We start from the raw sequence: 6,990 nt of genomic DNA, 5'->3' as shown, positions 1-6,990 counted from the left end.
CTTCTGTCTCCTTGAACCCCAGTGGGCCTCAGCAGATGGCCGCTCACACTGAGCCTGGTTCTGCTGGAGGTTTCTTCCTGTTAAAAAGTAGTTTTTCCTCTCCACTCTCACTACAAGCATGCTTAGTGTGAGGGATTGCTGAAGAGTCAATGAGTCGATGCAATCAGCTGGTTTTCCTTAGATAGAAAACTTTAGATCAATCTGACTGGATGATCTGGTGAACTGGAAAGTGACCTGAGATGACATGATGTGAATTGGAGCTATAGAAATAAACTGAATAGAATTAATATAGGCTGTGATTTTCTCCTTTTCTTTTTAGGATCATGGATATTTTCTGCCAGTTTTCGTCTGATGTTCACAAAATATTTGTGGAATTGTTCAACCATTACAGATATATACTAAATAATTATATAAGTGCTTCTACAATATTGTTGAATATTGTAATGAAATAATAATATAGATCATCAATTAGTTAGCAGCAGGGCTCCGTTGCTGCAGGAAGCATCCCTGGATGCGTTCAAACCTCAAAACCTCAATGTGGAACATGTCTTCTATAGAATCCCTGCTCCTGGAAAGATCTCTGTTTTTCATCCGTTGTAGCATGCTGCCCTCTAATGTAAGAAAGCAGTAATGAAAACAGAAACGGTTCAGCAACATTTATTCTGCTGAAATTTATTTATGGCTATATCCTCTCCATACGTCCTAAATCCATTATAAGGTCTGAAATGTATTAAATTGCACAATAAAAGTTGTTCCCCAGCTCAGTTAGTTTTAAAGTTAGGTGTAAAATAAGTTTAGTAAGACATTCTTAGCTGCCTGGGTTTTAAAGGTAAAACCTAATTTTTATTTTAACTAACTTAGGAGAAGAAAAGGGAACTTCCTGCTTTCACCGATGTTAGAAAATCCCAGATTCCTGGCAGATTCTCAGTCATCCAGGTCACAGTCATTCCAAAAAATTTTAAATCAATCCACTGGACTTAGTTTCCAAGTTTGAAGTCGTTTCTCTTCCATCAAGGAAGATTTTTCAATTCAAAACGTCAGAAATAGTTTTGAGTTCCAGGAAACTAAAACATGAACTGCATCATACCTGTCTATGTCTCTGAAAGGAGAGTCGTTAAAGGGAATTGTTGGCCTGGCTGAATAGGCGAGGTCTTCTGTTCCCCTGTAAAGGTGTTGGGGGTTAAATGATAGCGGGAAGGAATCAGCGCTATCGCTGCTTTGTGGTCCACCCCCCACGCTTAAGGTTAGTTTTTCTTTCCTAACATAGATGGCTTCCTTCCTCTCAAACCACCTGCCTTCTTTGTCCAAATTGTGAACATTCGTGTCCTCAAAAGAATGTCCCTTGTCCATAAGGTGTAGATGTACCACAGAGTCTTGTCCAGAGGAGGGCGCTCTTCTGTATTAGGCCACGCCCTACAAATAGCCAAACGACCCCCATTCCAAAGGTGTCGACCCATTTGTCCGTTTCAATTTGCATGTTTTCGAAATAAAAACCAGGCTTTGTTGGTCTGCTGGATAAAACCTGGAACTCAACGCTATTTCTGACATTTGGAATTGAAAAATCTTCCTGGATGGAAGAGAAACGTCTTCAAACTTGGAAAAGGATGTAGATGAACTAATTAGGCTATGATTTTCAGTTGGGCTACCTACCATGCTGCATTTGAACGTCACTTTAAATGTGTACTGAATACCTGTGGTCTATTTCTGCGCGAAGGAAACACAAACCTTGATCACGTCCATTCAAACACAATGACTGGTCAACTGAGTGGATAGAGATGGATGTTTACAAAATGTATGGAAAATGGATTAAAGGTGAAAAAAGAAGAGGTTTGTCTGATATGAGACAGTATTTTGGCGCACAGTGTCCCTTTAGGGACTCAGTAGGAGGCGGATTTGGAACCAGAACTTCTTCAGACCTTTAAATCCAACAAGTTGTCCGTTCTCAGTTTGATGGCTGGTGAAGCTGAGGGTCTCTGCACCTAAAACTATGTTTATTGTGTCTGTTTAAAACAGGAGGAATCATTTAGGGATTTTAGAAACAGAATTTTGGAAACAAAGTTCTGCATGTTTGTGTTTTATCCATCGGAAGAAAAACATTTTTTTTATGGATTTCCTGAAAATGAGAACCAAGCCAAACATTCAGAAGGAAGCGTCCAATCAGCGCCTCAGAGCAGCTGGTCTGATGCTCTGAGTCGATCATTAACTGCTGGGAACCAGATTCAGCTGGTTCATTTTATACCAACTGAACCAAACAAACGTAACAGAATCTGCAGTGAGGAAGATAGATACTTTCATCACGGCTGTTTCTGTTAATAATTAATTCAAATATTAAACAGACACAATGCAGATTAAACCGGAACCGATCAACCTTTTCTGTTCAAACCTGTTTTCAAGTAAACAGGTATGGATCCACTGGGAGGTTAAAGCTTATTAATACCAAAGATCATTATAGAATTGTTTGCATGAAGGGATTTACAAATCCCAACAAACTATCATTTCCAAAATTGTATGAATGTTTCATTCAGTAGCTGATAATTCAGGCTTTGCAGGATTTTATTGTTATAAGAAGATTTAACAAACGGAAATGTTCAGTTATAAGGTGGGAAACCCCTGATCCACTCTGCGTGTATCTTACAAGATGACATTTCAATGCTTTCAGCTTTTTTAACAGTTAAATGATCATTTCCATTTTTAAAGTACAGCAGTGATCAGAATGAAACAGTGTAGGAGAAAAGGAAACCAGTTTAAAGTCATGGTGCAAAAGGCATGAATATGGAAAGGTTCAGTTCTATGCAAATAATTAAATATGGTGCAAAATGCAATATAAACATTGAGTTTTGTTCTATTTAAAGGTGCAGTAGGAGATCTTTTGTGACGCATGTTTTCACATGTGGCTTAAAGATCTCCCCACAGTCACATAGCAAGCAGTGAAATAGAAGGTCTGGAAGTGAAAATGAAATAAATGGTCCCCGCTACAGTGTGAAATCAATAAGTAACAACCACCAATCACAAAACATGATCCGTGGTGCACTAATGGTTCCTGACACGTCAGTCGTGGTCGTCTGCTCGTCCCTCCTCCTGTAGGCGTACCCTGACACATGAACGAATCAAACCCTGATGCTCGTGCAGAACTCATTGGCTGGAAGCTAGCCACTGTTGTGCAAAATAATATCCTGCTGGTAGTGAATAAATGATTAACTAGAACTGGAGTTGTAGTTAAATATTCAACTTATTTTTAAAATTGGAGGTGAAATCAATTTAATGTTCTTAGTTTAATAATTGTACCTCTGCTTACTTTGTGCCTTTCACCCCTTGATGATTCCTGGATCGGCTGTTAAAATCCAGGTATCCACACCAATTTAGTGACCTAGGCTAGATTATCAGCAGAGCTGTTAATTATCAATCAAAGAACTATTTATCTCTGTTTATTCAAACTATTACCAAAAGAGGGTGGATCTGGCCTAAGGGATAAACCATTCGTATATGAATCACAAACAGAGTGGACTAAGTAGACTAAGTGACCAGTGTTGAAATAAAAAGAATAAAACCGTAAGAGTCAGTTTAACTGGCTTCTGAGTTTGTCCAAGATAGGCCAGATGGTCATACACGTGGTTCGGCCTCAGCTCGGTGCGGGTCTGTCTCACCGGGGTCCGTTCTCCGAAGAATTTTAGATCAGTCTGATCTTAGAGCAGAGGAACTTGATGGGCCTTTAAAAATCGAGGAAGGTTACTTACGGCTATCGAAAGCAAAGGCGTCGCCCTGCAGATATGCCATCATTGGTATCGAGGTCTAGCCTGGGTGCCATTCCAAACTTAGTCCCGCCCACAAGTTCGGTCTGGCTTTGCACAATAGTAGCTTGAGTATGCTCGCACGATATCTGGCGGGCCAATCAAATTGTCAGGGCGGGCTTTATATGATGATGGACAGATGACCAACAGTAACGTAATCAACCACGTGACCAAAGCGCGCTTGGGTGACAACAACAATGGCTGCCACTGGAGAGTTGAGGTGAGTAGATTCTGCTATTAGGTCTGTTCTAGAAGATATCGACAGCAAATTAATTTTAAAAGAGGAACAGAGAAACGCGATCAAGGCTCATCTTCCTATTCTAGGTGTGAAACTGCACGCTTTGATTTTTGTTGCCAACAACTATGCGGCGCTTAACATACGTCACGCACTCCGTTGCTCTTATTGGTTGTAGGTCTATCCACTTAAGTGCAGAGGCATTTTTTTTCCTGGTTCGTTGGAAACACGCCCCATAATCACAGCTCTATGGAGCAGCATCAGACTCATTCTGACTAGAATTGAGTCGGACTACGTCAGGCTAATCGAGGTCGTCACACAGGGGGGAAATTCCAAACAGCGTTCAGTTCCTGATTTCCCTGTCTCACCCAGTTCAGCTGGCTCTTTGCACGATCGGTCACTTCGATCCGTGACTTTTGATGCAGGAAAACAAAAGCTTCTTACAGCTAGCTTTCTTTAGCATTTCAGGTGAAATATGGGTCTCTCCTCGCAGGCGATGAAACCCAAGGAAAGAGGCCGATTCCCTTTCCGCGCTTGGATTTAAACCCTGAATGACATAGGGGTATTTCCTGCTGGGATTCCAGCCTTCGTGTCAGCTGATTGGTCCATGCGGGAGCTGACTGTCCCCTTTGGCTGGAAGTTTCCAGAACAAGTCTTTTGTTCTCTTTGGAAAAGGGAGGAGGAGGGTTTATATTATAATAAAAACTTGTGTAGGTTTTGTATGTTCAAAAAGATAGCTTGTTGAAACTGTTTTTCCAAGATCTCCTACAGCACCTTTAAAGGGATTATAAAAAAATCAGCCACGTTGCAAATATGATATTTACAAGTGTTATGCAGAGTCTAGATTAGAGTTTTCTCAACAGTTCATCAGTGTGATGGCGGTGGGGAAGATGCTGCTGCAGAACCTGCTGGTCCTGCATTGAATGCTGGGAAGCCTCTTCCCAGAGGGCAGCAGGGAGAACAGTCCATGGTGGGGGGTGAGGGGTCATTGATGATGTCACGGGATGAAATGAAATGTCTTTAATGGAGGGAAGAGGAGCCCCCATGATCCTCTCTGCTGTTCTCACCTTCTTCCAGTCTGAGGCGCTGCAGCCTCCACACCACACAGTGAGACAGCTGCTCAGAACGCTTCTGTGCCCTTTTGATCAGTGAGGTGGTGTTTTCAGTCTAGGTGAGGGTGTCTGTGATGTGCACCCCCAGGAATTTGGTGCTGCTGACCACCTCATTCAGGATCAGGCTGCTATCTCTACACCAGCCCACCAGCTGCTCCACCTCCCCTTCAATGGTTGTTTTGAATGAAAATATAAAAAGTCTGCAAAGAAAAGACAGGAGCTGGTAAAAAATCAACCGCTTTTAAGAGGAAACAACAGAGGCTGCAGAGCCAACATGAACAGAGGCTGAATTATTATTATTATTATTATTATTATTATTATTATATTTGACTGGATGATCTGGTTGAACTGTAAAGTGACCTGAGATGACATGTGTTGTGAATTTGGCGCTATATAAATAAACTGAATTGAATTGGACTGCCGAGCCTGTGGACTCTGACCTCTGGCCTTTCTATAACAGGCAGTTTATCCCCTTCAGATATTTTTCTCTTCTCTTCACCTCAAAAGGACTCCAGTGGTTTAAGTTGTATTGGGTGTTGGATTTAAATGTCCCAAATCTTCCCTCTTACCATAAGTGACTCCTTTCAGTTTAGGTAGGAGGTCTGAGATCAGGATCTGAGCTAAACGAGGCCTCGGCTCATATGGCATGACTGTAATTGATCTTTTATTGACTTGTTTGGTGTTGAAAGCTTGAAAGGCCCTGGTTAATCAGTGTCCTTCTTTCTTATCTATGTGGTGAAGTCTATTTTTACGCACTGGCAGTAGTTACGGATGTGTGTCGGCTGCAACACGGAGATAAATAACCTGTAGCGTCAGTTATAGCTGCAGGAAATAAGCAAACAACCACATAGCTCTGATCAGGTGCTGCTTGTTTGGTCGGCTCCGTCACTCCGTACTGCAAAAGTGATCTAGAACTAATCAATATTTCTTAACTTAGGTCTATTTACCCTTAATCTGAGCAGGTAAATCAGATAACCTGCCAATGGAATGAATATCTTTACTCTTAAAATAAGATAATTAGATAATATGCACTGGAATAACAACAATGCAATATTTTTTTTCTAATTTCAATGCAAATGATCTTGTTCCATCGTCAAAATGTCTCACTTACCTCCTCAATTCAAGAAAAAGTACACTTTATTTTATTATTTACGTATTTAGATTAAATTTGTTGCAGTGTTGTGGTTCCATCTGACAGGTGTTGCCTCAGATGTAGCTTTAGCTTAGCTTCACCTCTGAAAGGTTAATTAGTGGAAACTATAACGATTCAAATCTCTGTAGTTTTTATCATAAGAAACATTTAAATGTCATGCAAAAACATCTGCAGAACAGGGAAGGAGAAAGAGTGTGAGGCGTGACAGAGCCGCCACGACAGCAGCTCATCGCCATGGAGACGATAAAGCAAAGCTGGGATGCAGTGGAGCAGGATTATCTGCTGGATCCCTGAGGGTCGTTTCTACCGGGAAAGAGAATTTGAACATCTATTCATTAATGATATGAGGGACGTTCAATAAGTAAGGCCAGTGAGGTTTAGAAGCTGAGGCAGAGGAATAGACAGTTTTATGTTTGCGTCCGCAGACGGAGAGACAGAGCTCCGACTGGGGCAAGTTCAGCACACACATTTATAATGTACAAATCCCAACACACTCTCTCCCTTGGAACCATCCAACCCCTGCATAAAGAACCTTTTCACACACAAACTTCAGTTCCTCAAGGTTAATAAATCTTTCATTGGCCAGATAAACATTTAGCAACAGCTGTCTTCTGTTTACGGTTTACGGTACGAGGGAGCCTGAAGCACCTTAAAGGGCACGGATCATACATATATATATATATATATATATATATATATATA

Source organism: Cyprinodon variegatus, unplaced genomic scaffold (genome assembly GCF_000732505.1).
Source record: "Cyprinodon variegatus isolate N-32 unplaced genomic scaffold, C_variegatus-1.0 Scaffold998, whole genome shotgun sequence".
NCBI classification, from domain to species: domain Eukaryota; kingdom Metazoa; phylum Chordata; class Actinopteri; order Cyprinodontiformes; family Cyprinodontidae; genus Cyprinodon; species Cyprinodon variegatus.
This window is presented reverse-complemented; position numbering follows the sequence as displayed.